At 43.7% G+C, this 18,022-nt stretch overlaps 1 protein-coding gene across 3 annotated transcripts in view; it reads left to right on the top strand.

The window, feature by feature from the left end:
• PRRC2C (proline rich coiled-coil 2C) overlaps positions 1-18,022 on the top strand; it is a 1,321,979-nt gene that overhangs the window by 6,945 nt on the left and 1,297,012 nt on the right. The gene's annotated exons all lie outside the window — the stretch shown is intronic.

Genomic DNA, 18,022 nt, shown 5'->3' with positions numbered 1-18,022 from the left:
TCCACCAGTGCACAATGCGCTGGTGTCAGTGGACTTGTGTGACTTTCTTAATGTATTCATGTTCTAATACAGGCTTCAGCAGTGTAACGCAATTCTGCTAAAAAAAAAAAAGTTACCAAATTAACTTGCATTGTGTAATTATTTCAGGCCCACAAGAGCTGGAGGGCTAGGAATTACTTTTTTTTAGAGGCCACAGTAAACAAACTGTGCAGGCCAAGGTGAGAAATCGACATTTTTTTGTGACGCATGGTACTTGATATTATAACAAAAAGCCTATGTGCTTCTTAAGATTCAAATATTTCCGAAGGGGATTTTACCTCATTTGATTGAAAGCAACTCAATCAATTACCTGATGCATGTCACCCTGAAAGAATACAGGCCGGTGTCAAAGTTCCGGAGGGAAATGGAACATGTATACTACATAGCAGAAGGTCTAGATTTTGCTCTTCTCAGGGAACTGCCTTGGTAGGGGGCACGTAAGTACCCTGACCATTCCGGAACCGTTCAAGGGCTGCAATTACCTCCTGCACCCTCAGGAGGGAGGACGGCGCTGGCTTCCTCCCAAGGCTTGCCTGCTCCTTCGAACACCAATCAAGACCAAAGCGCTTCACGGTAAGACCAAAGCGCTTCACTGTAAATTTATAATACAGGAACAGGCGAGTCTACTTTTCTGCGAGCGCAAGTCGCGTGCTCGGGTATCCAGGTCCACACTAAACCAACAAGTGCCTGTGCAGCAGAACTGTACACAACTTTTGTTAGAAGGCACAATGGTGTGAAATGCTAGGTGCATTCTATTCTAATAGCTGCATATTCAAATTACTCTGGTTGCCTTGATTAAAGTCACTTTATAGTGTGAAGTCACAATTAAGCAGCTTATAGATAACTTGAACGAAGAACATCTTAAAAAAATAAGCACAAGAACGTCCGCAGAGTTAAGTTATTGGGAAATACTGCAGAGAATCAAAGCAAAAAATACATCCAAGCCATCTTGCAGACATAAATAAACACTAGACGAAGAAACATGCTAAGAATACGGACTGTACCACCTCTTGACTTTAATTCTGGTGAGCAAACATTAAACCGAGGAGTGGGACACCTAAGGAATCCACAGGAGGCCAAGCAATGACACACAAGGTCATAGGTTTTTGGCCTCAGAATATGTAGGTTTGGTTGACAACTCTGTGCCACGAACGGGAGGCTATTACCTTCTCATGTTATGAATGGAGATGCCTGCTCATAGCAGTGCAAGTGAATATAAACAAGTGGGGGGAGTGCGGCCGAGAGCAGGGACACGCAGCGTTTACCTTGCGGGAGTGAGCACGATAATTGCTAACACATGGCGCTACTCGCTCCCGCAAGAGAATCGCCAAACATGCACGTGTTGCCATTCAGAGCAAAGCAATGCAATGCATGCACGTTTTTGCCTTCAAAACCGAATCAATTCGAAGAGGTCCCCCCTATGCAGCACATGCGCGCTGCTTAGGCGAGACCTAGCATTTAGTACCATTCTTACCCGGCAGCCATGGAAAACTATCTCTTCAGAACCATTGTAGGTAAATGGATATTTACATAGAGCGCTATATTGGCTCTAGATAACTGTGAACCAACTTGACAAACGCTGTATCCTACTAATTAAACAGAAGATTTTTCAGTAGCTTCTCGGAATGTGTAGGGTAGATTGGTTATGCAGAGACACTGGCCAAGAATTCGGTGTTTTGGCTGCAGCAATTAAAAAAAAAACACTGCCCTCAGGATCTGGTTCTTGCTCTTGGCACAGATGGAAGGTATTGTCAAGTGGAACACAAATTGCAAACAGGCTTGGACCAGCAGAATTTAGAGGAGATAAAATCTGGGATGCTTTGATAAACCACTGAGTGTACTACAACCATCAACTTGACGATTACCCTTCTTGGAATTGGCATTCATTGTAACTGTATTAAAACCAGCCAGATATGCAGACATTTTTAGACATGGGTGGTACTTCGATCAACAGTATTTTGAATAAATTGAAGACTTCCATTCTAGTTGGGGCAGTTGGAAAAGATGCATTGCTGCAGACCAAAAGAAATTGTACTGGGGCATTGACGATAAGTTCATGAAACTTTTTTTATCAATAAATAGAAAAAGTCTTTAGTTGGAGAAAGCCGATACGGGTTGCTTTAGCAGTCTGATTGTGAAGAAGATTAGAGTCCATTATGGTACCCAAATGTTGTACCTTCTAGGATGATCTGTATAGATTCTTTGTCTGGCCGGGCTAGCGTCTCAATTGCATGGGAGCCTGCTGGGGAAATAAAAATAGCTTGGTTTTAGATTGATTCAGTTTCATAAAATTACTGACATCCACCAGCATACCTAAGTAAGACTGATGGCCAGAGGTCAGGTGTTTGAACTACTGGGAAACCTGAAGTCTAATTGGGTATCATCTGACTGTATATCATATCTGATTACTGTTTAATTAAGTGTGCGAAAGGGTGCATGTAATCAGTGTTGGAGGTGGCAATACATTCTGGCACAGTAACATACCATGTTGATGTTTTTACTTCCTATACCAGCCCTTTTTCTGCTGTGTTTTAATTGCAGCAAGTTTGTATCCATTTTTCTTATATTGAGGGACACTTTCTGCGTCATATCTGGGGAGATTTCGGTTTGTGGGAATCTAAGTATTGTGTGTCACTTGTGATTTGCCTATGGCTTCAGATGTACCTCCAGAAGGTATTCACCAGAGCAGTTAGTGATCCACCTGCCCCATCTTATCCGACTAACCTTGTTTTTCACACTACTTTTCATATCTTTGGTTATAGGCATGGAGGACACCTTCAGCAGACCTCCCTATGTCCCTTGTAAATGCACCATCAGTTAATACAGTATTAAGTAACATATCTCCTCCTCTTTCAGGCTGCCACCCCTTCTTCAATTCCTTGATCATTACCGTTTGCATCCATGTGTTCCTTTTTCATGTCTCTTAATTTTTCCATTGCCTACTTCCAATATTATATTCCAATACCATTTGATCTGAAGTTTGCTTTGTCACATGTAGTTTTTACTATTAGTTCAGTGTTTCTTGATATTGTTTTCTGAGTACTTGATTGGTTAAAGTATTTTGAAACATTTTTCTTTTTCAAGGAAGTGTTTTTTTAAAAAAAATAGGTGTAATTATTAACTCGTGACGATGTTGGTAATACAGTGGTGCTCGGGATATCCAAGAAAAAGCTTGGGCACGTTTTTTTCTCCTATTGATTCTGAGGTCACCTACTCTTATTGTTAGCACTATGATAGTGCTGTTAAAAATAAAAGTTGGTGACGTCCGAATCAATTTAGGCAATTGTGAGATTCTACTCTCCACAGCGTATACATTGAAGAGCTCGCGAGAATACAAACAGTGATAACACAACGAAAGTTAGTCAATGCTGTAAGCGAGTGTATAATAGTTAAAAATCCCTTGCTGTGGATCAGAAAGCAGATTGTGTTTGCATTTGTACTACAGACCCATGTAGGGCCCTCTGAGTATGGCTTCATCAAAGGTACCCAAGATGTGTACTAGTTTTAGAGCTGAAATATTCTGGTTAGGTATGTGAGTGGTCTTAGTCCAGGCCAGTTTCTGCCTTGAAGATTGCTGCTCTCTCCTAATTTGCAGTGCATGGGTAAAGTTAATGTGTTTACAATGTGACCGCTTTTACACCAAGGCTGGTGATTGTTTGGTGGTAGGTGGTCACCTCCATCCATTCAGTTCTTTTTTTGGTGGCACTTTCTGCGCCCATAAATTGGGTGGGCGGAAATCCATGGTTTTGTAGTACATTAGCATAGCAGTGACTTTTCTAGCAAATGTTCCATACACGTGAAGATGAAAGAAATCTGGTCTAGGATGCAGAATTGTGAACTCTATGATTTGAAAACTGAAAGCGTGGTGTGAATTTCTCATATTGTCAAAGGCTTTTTTGTAATTATGGTGTCAGGCATTTTCTGTAATTGCTAGTCTTTCTTTCACCGCAGATCAGGTAAAAAGAACCGTTTTGTTATATTGTTTCACATCGTCTAACATGTTTTCTCACGAAGGCGTTTATCATCTTAATTCTGTATTTTCACATTACAATCTTGTGTAAGTTTTTGCTAGAGTCTTTGCTTGTTTGTATTCAGTGTCTGGGTGCCTTCAGATGTTTTTGTCTGCATGTATTTGACCCCCAGTTGCGTACCTCTGTCCATGCACTCTGCAAACGCTAAACCTACAGGGGTTGTTCAGTAGTTTTTATGCTTTTTGAGTCACCTTGTGTTGTGGAGCGTTCACAAATACAGGACTCATTCCTAAATCTGTTTGAACGTAAAGCGTTGGGCATGTGATTAGGAGCACGATGGCGCTGAGAGTGAGTTTTGAGTTTCTTGGACGAGCAGGCCTTTTATTGAGCCGGTAACAGGCCGGGTGAGCAGATGTCGTAGTCTCACTGATGGCCTCTTCCCTGTGTATTGACTGTTGTGAGTGGGGAGGGTGTGGTTGTAAGTATGCTTTTTTAAAAATGTATTGTATTTTTTCCTTTTTTTGCCGGGCCACCTAAGCGGATACTGCTGTCGCTGAGAGCAGGGTCGAGACACTGCGGCAGTTAATATCTTTGCACCGAGGCCATCCTGGGAAACCCTCGGCTTGCATGCTGCAGAACATTTCTGTTTATAGGAAACAATGGGTCCTTCAAACAAGAATAAATAAGAAAGCGATAAATATAGACCAGAATCAGTACTATATTAGGCAGAAATGTCCATCCGGACATGTAGATTTAATATTTAAACCGTAATTATTCAAAATCAAAACGCAAGTGATAGAGTGGGACACAGTCCTGTATCCTTCAGCATAAAACATATAAGGACAATCACATGTAAAAGGACATTTTTCAGGCAAAGCAACAGCTTTACTCCAATTACAATGGTAGGGACAAGCTTTTAGAAAGTAGACAGTGATGCACAAGCTTTTTAACAAGTGAGTTTAACGTGCATGATGTCTAAAGAGTTGACGACGTTTCGATCTATACCGAGATATATAGATCATCATCAGGACAAGAGTTAACTAGCCTGAACACACACTGCCTGATAGCGAGTGCGGCGGAGGGAAGCATTCATGGTATTAGGTACAGCGGAGTAGCTGCTGTAGAATAAGGGAGGGATATTGTGAAGGCCATAAAAAACGATGCGGTATGAGTACAAGCAGAGACACCAGCAGAAGTCAGCTGGTTCACCGGAACTCCTAGACTCCAAACGCACCTGCCGGAAACTGGAAAACATATGGCACAGCAACAAGACGCCGGACAGCCGCGCCGCACACAGACGCCATCCGCAACAACCACCACCACCTCATCAGGACCGCCTTGACAACAACGCACACAACAGCAAGGTGCACTTCACCATCGTGAAGGAACTCTCCAACGCCATCCCACCATCGCAAGCCCTGTGTGATTCCCTCGCCACCTTCTTTCACCGGAAAATCACCGACCTCCATAACAGTTTCAGACCCCGGACGACCCCTGTCGACTGCTCTGCACCGAACCCACCGCCCACGACACCCTGACAACCTGGGCCAACGTGAGCATCGAGGACACAATCAAGACCATGGGAACAATCCACTCCGGATCCCCGTCCGACCCTCTCCCGCACCACATCTTCAACAAAGCCAGCAATTCCATCGCACCCCACCTGCACAAAATCATCAACCTCTCCTTCAAGACCGCCACCTTCCCTGAAAACTGGAAGCATGCAGAGATCAACGCCCTACTGAAGAAACCCACGGTGGATCCGCGCGACCTCAAGAACTTCCGACCCATCTCCCTGCTTCCGTTCCCAGCAAAGGGCATCGAGAAGATAGTTAACACCCAGCTCACCCGTCACCTCTAAGACAACAACATCCTGGACCCGTCCCAATCAGGATTCCGCAGTAACCACAGCAACGAGACTGCCCTCATCCGCGCCACAGACGACTTCAGGATCCTGCGAGACAGCGGCCCTCATCCTCCTGGACCTCTCCGCCGCCATAGACACTGTCTGCCACCGCACACTACGCACGCGCCTCCACGACGCAGGGATCCGAGAGAAGGCCCTGGACTGGACCACCTCCTTCCTCTCAGGCAGAACTCAGTCCGCCTCCCCCCGTTCCGATTAGATGCCTCCGAGATCATCTGCGGCGTCCCTCAAGGATCTTCCCTCAGCCCGACGCTGTTCAACGTCTACATGATACAAGAAGATAGATGTGACCAGAGGGACAAGACAGGGATGCCCATGCTCCCCCCCCCCTTACTATTCGTGATATTTATTGACCCCTTTATCTGTAGACTCGAAAATAATCAGGCAATACCACCAATTTGCTCACAAACCTGGGATACAAAAACACTGGCCTATGGGGATGACATAGTGCTGGTCACGAGTAATCCAGATGCCGCAATAAAAACAATAGAAGAGGAGGCTAAAATCTTTAGAAAGGTATCCGGGTATAAGCTGAATCAGGATAAAACCCAGATAGTTCTTAATAATAATAAACGATGAGGGTTGATCGTGTAGTGGAGAAAGCCACATATTTGGGTGTCATCATAACTGCCAATCTAGATAGTTTGGTAAAGGCCAACTTGGACCCACTGATGCAACAAACCGAAAAAGATCTTAACAGACTAAATAACCTACACCTAACTATTGGGGGCAGGTGTAACCTAATTAAAATGCTTTTTCCCCCAATTTTTTGTAAAATTATTTTTAGGGCAATATATTTGGAGCTTACAGCACGATTATTTTAAGCTATAGATGTTTTCTCGGTTCATATGAGGATATAAAAGACCTCGCAGGGCACGTAGATACATTTCCCTCCCGAAAGATACTGGTGGCCTACCCTTCCCCAATTTTAAACTGTATTGCTGGGCCACGATTTTGAAATACTGTAACATACTATTGACCCTAAACAAAGACAATAGGTCAAGTTGGGACATACAAACACCACAAGAACTTATTTTAGGTAATGAAACTAGTGGGTATCTATGGTGACATGCATATGACTGTTTATTTAAAAAAAAGTGCACTTCAAAACCCTAGTGGGTATACATAAAGCCTGGAATAATGTGCGTAAACCTCTGGGAATTGGAAGGCTCTCTTGCTATACAGTACTATCTAACAACAATAATCTACCGGAGATATTCAATGATGTATGTATGAATAGATGGTTAAATGAAGGGATTACTCCGTTTAGGCTGTTTTTGTTCTACGTTGGGCTAAAATCATTTGAAGAACTAAGAAATGAGTATATGTTAGATCATAGGGATTTCTTTAAATTCCTTCAAATTAGGGATTTTTTAACAAAGAAAGGGGGGGGGGGGTAGATCTAAATTCCAGAAAATTCAAACCATTGAAATTATAAACAAGAATAAATCCGGAAAGATTGGATAAATCTATGATAGTATGATCGCTGTACTCCCTGATGATATGAACAACATTTTTTTAAAAATTTTTTTTTATGGCTGAACAAACTGGGGATAATGGCAGAATCATGCCTTAGATCGTATGAACTATCGCAGTCCATACTAATGTCTGCTAGACTACAAATCCAATATTACAAGACGTTTTTTCAACTGTATTACACACCAACTAGGATAGCTAAGTGGGGATCAGGTAAGGGTACTGAATGTCTGCGGTGTGCCTTGTACGAAGCTGACATTATACATATATTTGCAACATGTGACATACTACAAGAGCTGGTAAGGGACATATCTAGCTTTTTATCCGTAATCTTTAATGTAAGAATAGAAATTACAACGGGAGAAATAATGCTGGGTATAGATGGAGATACTCGACCAAATAATATACAAGGACTGATATTTATGTCAATGGCGGTGTTTAGAATATGCATAGCTTCCGCTTGGCTGGATCCAAAGCCGCCCATATTCCAACAATGGCGTGCGCGATTGCTAGCATAATGCAGCCTAGAGGTAGCTATATACAGAAGGAAGGGTCGAAACAAGCGGGAAAAGGGGCTGGAAATATGGGATCTCCTGCTGCAATGGATGCAAAGCCAAGAGAGTACAGGCTAGACTACTGGTGGCCCCGATTGTACAAATAAAATATACCAGGAAATTATATGAGTATATAGATAAGCAAGCGTTTTAATGAAACACGTAGAGCAGATGAATTCTTTATATAATATCTCAATATCTCTGATTTATGTAATACAATGTAATGTATGTGATGCTTCAATATCTCTGTATGTAATCTAATGTAATGGGGGAGGGGGGTAGGGAGGGGTGGGATGTAACTTGTATATAAAATGAAATAAAGAGTATTTAAAAAAAAAAAAGGAATGCTGTGACTTGGTCTTTATCAGTGTTGAACTTTGTATGAATTGATGATGGCATAGTTGTAATTAAGAGACTACACATGGTAGATTTCTCATTTAAATCTTTTCTACAATTTGTACGTTATGACCTAGTAAGGCAAGATTTACTTTACATCGCCCTTCTGATCATAGCACACACAATGGGTAATTTTCACCTCTAGAAACCATCAAATCGTACACAGGGCCTTAATTGTTTTGAACTGTGAAACTGGGCGTTCTCAGTATAGCCCCTTCTGTATTTCACTATATGCAGTTCTGGGGCTAGGAAATAAATCTTGGGAGTTTGTGCTGGTAGACCACAAATAACATTGTTTCAGCTGATGGGCGTCTCTTGGATTGTGAATTGGATTTTTTTTTTGGGGGGGGGGGGGACAAAATATCAGGGGAAGAGACTACACCTAATCTTGTGGTGGTCTAGTCTGGACCTGAAAGATGCCAGTCTCTCAAAGAGCATCCTCGGAGCGGTACATAGATGGGGAAGGAAGGTGAATTCCTTGGGAGAGGGTTGAGGCTTTTATTTCACTTACTAGAAAGTTAAATCACTAGGTATTAATCAACTAACTATTCTTGTCAGCCGCAGAGTAGTGGGTGGACTAAAACATTTTGATCCTAAAGACAAAGTCTGTAAATGCTTCTCAATGAATCTTGTTCACGCTGTCCCCTTTTTCCGTGGATAACTGTAATGTCCCCAGCCTTAACACTTTTTGTAGTTACCGATGTGTGGCATTAGCCACTAAATAAAATTCAAAACTCTGCATCATCGTATAACATGTCTATCCTTAGATGTACCAGACTACTCAAATTGGGTATTAGCTTATTTGATACTTCTTGCTTTGTATCAAATAGCATTTGATATGGACCTCCTAGAGAATGTTTTTCACTGGCTGAATTTATTTCCTTCGTTTTTCTTAGTGGCCATTGTTCAAGCTAAAGTATTAATTCATACAGTAACGTTTTTTTATTTCAGGCCAGAATGTCACAGTAGCAGCAGGTTCCTTTGAAAAGATGAAGTACGAGATGGCACAAGCATAGAAAACATTTTTATGGACCACACAACCATGTGCCATCCGCTAGATTAACTGATGGACAAATCATGAAATGCATATATGCCCCAACGGCAAACAAATATTGTGATACAAATATGTACTGTGTACTCATTCGCAGAATAAAACCTGAAGCACAGCCCTATTAACTGGGTGTCCCTGCTTCAGCAGTCTATTGTTTAAGGTGCAGCGTGTAGTTTTGAGTACCATTCGGCAGGTCAAAAGCCCTTTGCACCTCTAAAGGAGGATAAGTATCTATCAGAATGATACCATCTTTTTTTGTATCCATATTAATGTCAACATTTCACTCAGTTTGCAGTCGGTTATTTTGGGCGAGACGAGAAAGACCTGTCCGATACCAGGGACATAACATTCAAAGGCTGCTTGAAAGTTGTTTTGGAGCTGTAGTTCATCTACGTTTGTCTGCATTTAGACATCTTCTCTGGTCTCAAGTATTTTCTGATCCCCTGGTGAAGCGATGTTTGCTCAGGCAATGACCGCTTGTTAAATTCAAAACTATGTCACTTTGGACAGCAGCGGGGGTGCCAAGTTTGCTCTTATCCTAAATTTACGAATCAGAAGTTGTAGCAGAACATTTTTAACTGAATAAAATTGAGATGATTAAACTGATGGAAACAAAAAGTGAGAGCTTCACAAGTGAATTATGGAGAGCAATATGGGACTCTCACTTTTGATTAAGCACTCATGCATACTTAACACTTGGCGTATACTTTGTGACCCGGCCCACTTTTTGGCACCCAAAATCCCGTAACGGTTAGAAACAGTTTATAAACGGCCTAGTAAAATATGCAAATACTTTGTTTTGTTTAGCCATTGCCTCCAGGGTTTTAGCACTATGTAACAAGTGTTTATCAAGCACCCAAAGATCAAGGACTGAACCTGCCCTGCCATGCTTGACGTATGTCTCAAGTAGGTTACAAATTGATCCAAGCAGTAAGAATTTACCCCAACTGAGTTACATTTTTAAAGGAATTGTCGAAATGCTCATTATATTGAGTTGGACATCTTGGTTCACTTGCCACTGTGGAATCTTTGTGCTGGAATTATTTGCATGTGATTATGGTAGTGGCTGTGGTTTAGTTGACCACTTTCCAGTCTCCATTGTATGGGATTGGCTAGCAGCTTAAAACTTACATGCTTTTGTGTTTTACAACATGAAGCAGTATATAAAATTTAGTAATCGCCCACAATATGCCTCTACAGCAAAAATGCCCTATTGCAAATCCGAATGTATCTGTGCGCACTGATTGGTATCCATTCGAAGTGTTTTGTGACTACACCTTCTTTAAGCCACTCTTGCTGTCAATAAATAGAAAAGGGACTGTGTGCTCTTGCGTATGCTGCACACCTGTTCACACCTGCATTATTGTCATACAGTATTTTTCACCATATTTTCTCAAAACACTAATCTCATAATCTGTACTAAAATTGCTACAAAAGGAAGAGTGGGGTTATCACGTTGCTTGGAAATGTATCGTGATCGTTCATGGAACCCAATGGCCGGTGACCAAAGTTCCCTACGGTGCCGCATACCCTTCAACAGGAATTAAAATTTAGAACTATGGCCAGTGCTTTAGGATATACCGATTGTAACTTATATGCGTATAGTGCTGTCTTGTGCAGCAGCTAGTCTTTTAGTGTTCCTACCATTTTCATTCCGGGTAGTTATTTGGTGTCCGCCATTTAAATCTGCTTGAGTATTGCACAGGCCTTGTGCCCATGTACACTGCAGACACCATTAACGGAAACGCCTCAAATGGTTTTGTGAAGACAACCCTTTTTCCTCATTCTGCAAAAATCATATATGGCTGACTAGAGACCTAGAAAGGTCTGTAGTGTAGTAACGATCATGTTCTAGGAGAGTTTGACAAAAAACCGATGTGTACGTTGTTGGGAGGAGGAGGGATGTCTTTGGTGAAATTTGTATTCCTCTTTCCAAACCTGTGATTGGTTATTACTTCTGAGACTTGCACTGCCACCTGGCTTCTGTAAATGCAAATTCAGACCCAGCAGCTTGAACTATTTCGAGTGAAAGACTTGTTCTTCAACGTTAATGAAATTTTTTATTTTATTTCTGTAGTACCTATTGTTCATTCTTTAAATTGTACAGAGTTTGGTCCTTGGTTCCGCCAAGGTTAGGATTCTCTCTCACTTCATGCTGTTGCCTGTTTGGTCCATCAAGCCACTCACTTCCTATAGAGTGATTGTATTCCAATCCGTGTAAGACCATATTACATCACAAACGTACACTGACTCCACACACAGTAAATTATAGATTGCATAGATGCACCTGCTCTCAGATTTCGCACCCTCTTCTCTCAGAGGCGTGTTCCTCCCACACCCACCTGCCCTGTGCACTCTGACCGCAGCAGATCTACAGCTCCGGGTGGGGCTAAGAGAGAATCACGGACACTCCCTTCAGGAGAAAAGTATTCACGACACCCGGGCCCCAGGAGCCTCCCACTGGTAAGAGGCGAGTGCCAAAAGCTGTCAAAGGGGCTGCAAAGTCCCTTCGTTAAGAGTACCCAGGTGCGCCGTGTGGGTGTCCTAAACTGAGTACAAGGTACTCTGGCTAAGTAATAGCTCTCGGGAGCTAGTGTTGGAGCTCAGTGTAACGAAATAATATTGAGCTCAGTGTAAGGATTTAGTCTCGGTGCTCAGTATAAGGAGCTAGCATTAGCTTCTGTTACAGGAGCTAGTGTCGATGCTCATTGTGAGGAGCTAATATCGGTGCTCAGTGTAAGCATGTAGCCTTGATGCTCCACATGTAGGGATGTGGACACCACAGGGTGGGCTGCCCGTTGGCTGCTGCCTTGCTCTCCCCTTGATGCCCCTGAGTTCAGTGTTTGGGTGGACCCACGAGACACGGGTTTTATATTAGTCTACTGGGTGCCGGTGGGGGGTTGAAGCACGAGAGCAGTCGACCAGCCCTGGAATTGGCACCAGGCCCTTCCTGCTGGCTGGTGTCCTGACAGTTGTAAAGACCTGACTCGTCCAGTGTTGGTACGTCCTCCTGAGGCTTCTGAGGGCTGACAACACTTGGCCAACCAGTTGGCGTCTCTCTTGAGGTGGAGGAGCCGCTTGTCTGCATGCATTGACTGAATCTGCCCCGTGTGCCTTTCTGCTGGCCACCGGGTCCACGAGGCAGCAGCACCAGAGGAGAAGGACTTTGTGGCTCATGGATATTAGCCCCGCCTCACTAGCTTGTTTTGAGCCGCTAGACCCTCCTGAAACTCCAGAGCACCAATGCCCTGGGCCCAAAGGCTTGTTGAGTGTCCGGTCTGATCACTGGTCCTGCGGGAGGTCGGCCCTGCTGTCCTGTTTACCCCCATCATCCGGACAACCCCAAGAAGTGAGCCTCCAACGCCAGCGATATGATGGACTAAACACCTGTGCACCCGAGCCCCACAGCCAGAGTCCGAACCAACCGGCGGTGCCTCTACCTCCAGAGACTTTCAAGGGCCTAGCGTCTCTTTGGGTTCTGCTGTGCTCGTCTCCAAGTCTCTACTTTCACCCTTTTTATAGCTACATGTTTCTGCGTTGCTTTTAACAGGTAGCGTTGGAGGCTGCCGTCGTGGGCAGCACATCTGCGTCTATCCACACTAGGGCAGGTGGATACGGGCTGCTTGGTGGTGTTTTTGGACCTTGGCCCCTAGGCACCTTAGGTCTAGGAGAGTAACCCTGAGAATCGTTTGTAAGTGTACCTGTGCAGTGGATGTTTATTCCATGGGATAACATTACTACGTTCAAGTCTTGTGCCTCGAATCTGACTGCTGTGATTTTCTACCGTTTTACCTGTAAAGATCCGTAACGTCTACGGTACTTGCTTGATTCCGATGATATTGGTGTCTGAAATGATATAAAAATCTGTGTTGTTTTTCTGAATTGGTCTCGGATTTCTCAGGTTTCTCCATGAGTGTGTCTCTCAGTTGCTGACTGTGTGTACGGTTCGTGCTTGACACTGTTCTCTGGTGGGACTGGGCTGCTTGCCTGCACTGCCGCATGCAGAGTATTTGGAATTGTTGGTTTGGCCCCTGTGGGCCAGTCAGGGTTGTCTAGACTTTTTGCGTGGTGCTCCTCGCTTTGGTGCTCTGCATGGAAAGCTACCTTCCTACAGCCATCATGTACCATTTGGACAGTTGCTAATTACTTTATTACAATTCCTTGTGAAAGGATCATTGGCACTTATTCATTGTTTTTATCATTTTTGTGACTGTTCATAAAGTTTACCAACAGCAAATGACATGTAAACATTGATGTCGAAAGTGAAGTTGACATGGAGAAATATGTGTGCCACTCTGATGATGAAGGAACGTTTTAAGTTACCGTAGCCCCTAACATAACTGGAACTTTAGCACCATTAATATCAATGCATGAAAGAACACCAGGGCAAAGTTCCAGTCTTTTGAATGGTGCGAGCCACCTCAGAAATGAATGCTAAAGGACATGACTGTCCTACTCAAAAAGGTAGTTAGCGCTCTTGCTGGTCCATGTTTCCGTGGGTGGCATATCCTTCTCTGTTCAAGCAGCTAAACTGTGGAACTCTTTACCCCTCAACATAAGATCCACGGATAGCCAAACACCTTATCTTCAGAAAAGTACTCCAGAATTGTCTTTCTTACATAACCAAATAGATCCCTCTGTATATAAGCATTTATTTGGACTATAGATATGTACCTATACATATGTATTGTTTTGTATCAATGTGTATAATAACGGTCTTTAGAAATATAGATGCTAGTTCTGCTTAACAAATGTACATATTACTGATAGTTGCGTTATTCTATGTTTTAACATGTATACTAGTAACTGCATAAATAAGTAAATCTTTTATCATAACCATTTATCTACAATTGCTTCACTGTTTTTTTTAAAGTACAAAACCACTTAAAAGCCGGAGTTTATTAAATGCGTCTTTAATCTTCATATCTTTCTTATGCACATATATACTGTCGGAAAGTGCCCCTTTCTGCATGGTTGCCCCCCACGTTTTGCCTGATGTTGATGCTCCTTGACTGTGTGCACTGGGTTCCTGCCAACCAGGTATCCAGGGCCTATGTTCCCTCTCTAAATCTTTACTGTTGCACACCCAAATTGGCAACTCTCTGGCCACATGTAAGTCCCTTGTAAAAGATACCCTAGGTACCAAGGGCACTGTGACCAGGGAAGGGCCCTACGGCCTGCAGCACTTCTTGTTCCACCCTTAGAGGCCCTGTAACTTTACGCGCACACTCTGCAATTGCAGGCTGAGTGTGTGGGTGCAGAACAAAGTATTCCTGTGTGCCATGCCTGCAACCCACTGCCTATGGCATAGGTCAGCCACCCACTCTAGCTGGGTGCACTATGCCTCTGGTGAGGGTACAGGTGCATGAGCCCTATACCCCTACAGTATCTAGGTCCATTCTTAGATATTGGAAGTGCAGTAATGCCATAAAGAGTATATACCTTTTCCAACCCCACAGGTGAGGGAGGACAGGCGAAGCACAACTGTCATCCTGAAGATGGGGGGGGGGGGGGACCATGCCAACCAGAGTGAGGCTTATGCCCCCTCCCACTGGAGGGTGATATAATGGGGGGTGTACCCACTCCAAGGAAGGGACCCAAATGGTCCCAACCTTTACCTACCTGAAACGCCCCTAAATTTAGTATTCAGGGGCAACCCTGAAGTTTGCCTCCTCAGTCAAGAAGAAATAAAAAGGACCGAAGAGCCGTGCTGAAGGAAGAAGACACCAACTGACTTTACCCCAGCCCTACTGGTCTGTTCTGACGCAACCGACTCCAGTGGAATCCCAGTGTGTCCTGCAGCCAGCAGTCCCACCCCCCCCCCCCCCCAGACGGAGGACCTGCCATGTCTTCCCGAACCAGACTATGTCTCCAGTGAGCACCGGATTTACTCACCAACCGACTCTGGCTCCGGCCATATCCGCGAGTCTGCACCTTGCACCCCCTCCCCAAGTTAGAGTGGCCCGACACCACAAGGAGGTCTCCCCGGCAATCCTGACCAGGGATCTGGTGATCCCTGATCTGCCTCGAGTCTCTCGACGATGCCTACAACCCCTTTCTAGAGGATTACCCCCATATGCGACCGAAGCCAGTAAGAATTCGACACCAAAAGACATCCCTGTACCTGACGTCCCACGGCCTTGAGTGGCCCAACAGACGGTGTCGCGGCATCTCAACTTACTTCTCCAATCGGTTGTCGCCTCCAGAAGATCTTCAAACCTGGGCCTGCAGGGTTGGTTCAAACCGGAAAATCCCCATTGAAAGTAACCGGGCACCCGATGCCAAAACAGCACCCTGCACCCAGCCGCCCTAATTCCGCTGTGGGTGTACCTTGGGTGCTATTTTAGACACCCCCCCCCCCCCCTTGCCCTGAACTCAAATCAAAGAGTTGTGCTCCCTCAGCCTTGTAGCCTGCACGTGAGCAGCCACCAAACTGAGGCTCTCCACCCCCCCTGGATACCATTGGTCCTCAGCATCGGGCTGCCCTAGTAACGCCGAGGGTGCTTTGAGAGTGCATCCTTTACTCTGCAGTAACCCCGAAACTCACCCCTCAAGACCTTTCACTTACCTGCAAAACAATAACCCTATTTTCCTACATAGTATTGCATTGAATGTTTTCCTCTGAAAAACTTGGTTGTGTGGAGGATGTTTTGTATGGGAACCTAAGACATTGTGTTTTGAGAAACCGTTTTACTTGCCTTTTATCCAGGAAATGTCCCAATGTGATATTTAGGCATATCACACTGGGTAAGAAAATGTATCAAAAAAGTAATGATACAGTACCTGCGAAGTAACTGAAAAGTAATTTCAACAGTTTCTAAATTGAGCTACCTGTATACAAAAAAGTACACACAACTCTATTCAACTGTGTTGTTTTTGCAAAGTATTATTTTGCTTACTTGCTCCAGGCCTCGCTTAGTTTTAGAAATAAAATGCATCTAAATATTTTTATACAAACCAAATTGGTTAGAGTTCAGTCTTCAAATGTGTGGAATCATTTCTTGTCTGAGTGTGTACAATAAATGCTTAACACTACCCTTTGATGAAGCCTTACTGCTCGCCTACACTACCACAAATAGCGAGAGGTATTATCTACTTTTACCTTTGCCTACCTTTGGGGTTCCACTGGACTCCTACATATATCTTCCATTTACTTATGCAGCTATACATTTGTTTTTCTTCTGTTGTAGCATATACAATGCACTACCTTATTTCTCACCCTATACTTCTATCAATATATCCTCCAACTCCACTCTTTCATCCCAAATCCTATACTGCCACTATGATCCCAGATCCCAAAATAACCCTTTCTAGACTCTTCCCTCCTCTACCCCTCCTTGCATCATCTCATACCTCTTTCACAATTCAGATCTCCCAAACAAGTCTTCCTAAACCCTTACCTCTGACTCATCCCCCTCCCCCATACTCATCCCAAACACCCTCCTACTGCTATGGGCTAAACAATAAATTCTAGTACCTTCATGCTTTTATCCCTCCACTACTCCTATTCTGTCCAAAAAACAGAATAACATGTCCACCACTCAAATTCATTTCAGATTTCCCTATACTAACTCTCCTTTACTCACCCCAAACCCTCTCTTACGGCTATAAACGTCCAAAGACAGTTCTAGACCATTCCCACTTTTATCCCTCCACTATTCCTTTTTCAATGCAAATAAGACTAACAAATCCTCTGCACAAATTGCTTTCATAGTTCACTATACTGATTCATCACTAATCCCTTATGGGTTACGGAGTAGCGTGCTACTCGCCGAAAAAGCGCTTCAACACCTCATCAGGAGTAGCAAGCGCTATATAAATGCAAACCTTTTCCCTCTTCTATCCCTCTATCCTTTCCAATCCAAATAACTGACCAACATATCCACCACTCTGATTACTTTCATATTTCAGTATACTAATTCACACTAATCTTTTATGGGTTCCAGAGTAGCGTGCTTCTAGCCGAAAAAGCGCTTTGCTGCCTCGTCAGCAGTAGTAAGCGCTATACAAATGCAATTAAAATACAATTGTATACAGAAAGCTATTTTCATGATTTCACTGCAGCAGTTGAAAAATATAAATGTATATATTTTAGTCAGGACTTAAAATGCGAACCAGGCTCATTGGCTTGGCCAGTGTTTGTTCTAATTTCTTGGCCTGTCTCCAAATCATAAAATAGCGTTACTGGATTCTCTAAATTATCCCTTTTGCAAACATACCTTAAAAGTTTGGCATTTGCCATATAGCCTTCTCAATTCTCCAAAAGCCTGGAAGTTGCATATAATGTAATATTCAATCTATGAGGTCGATTCCGATCTCGGTTGGAAGGGCTCCGAATCACATTTGGCTTTGCCGATCCAGAGCCCTTGTTTCCGACCGACTTGTTTCCAGTTCCGAATGACCAAGTACGATGCCTGGAAACCCTTAGCGCAGACCGAATCAGTTCTGGAAGTCATTCGGAGAGATCGAGCCTTTCTGGAGCAGATTCGTACAGCTCTATGGACTTGGTTCTGAGCGAGCAAGTACGATGAATGATTCAGACAGCCTTTCCGAGTCGGTTTACGCTGCCGGAATTGGTCTTTGAGGGCCCGTAGCATGCCCCCCCCTT

Source organism: Triturus cristatus, chromosome 4_2, assembly GCF_964204655.1.
Source record: "Triturus cristatus chromosome 4_2, aTriCri1.1, whole genome shotgun sequence".
Taxonomy (NCBI): domain Eukaryota; kingdom Metazoa; phylum Chordata; class Amphibia; order Caudata; family Salamandridae; genus Triturus; species Triturus cristatus.
This window is presented reverse-complemented; position numbering and strand designations above follow the sequence as displayed.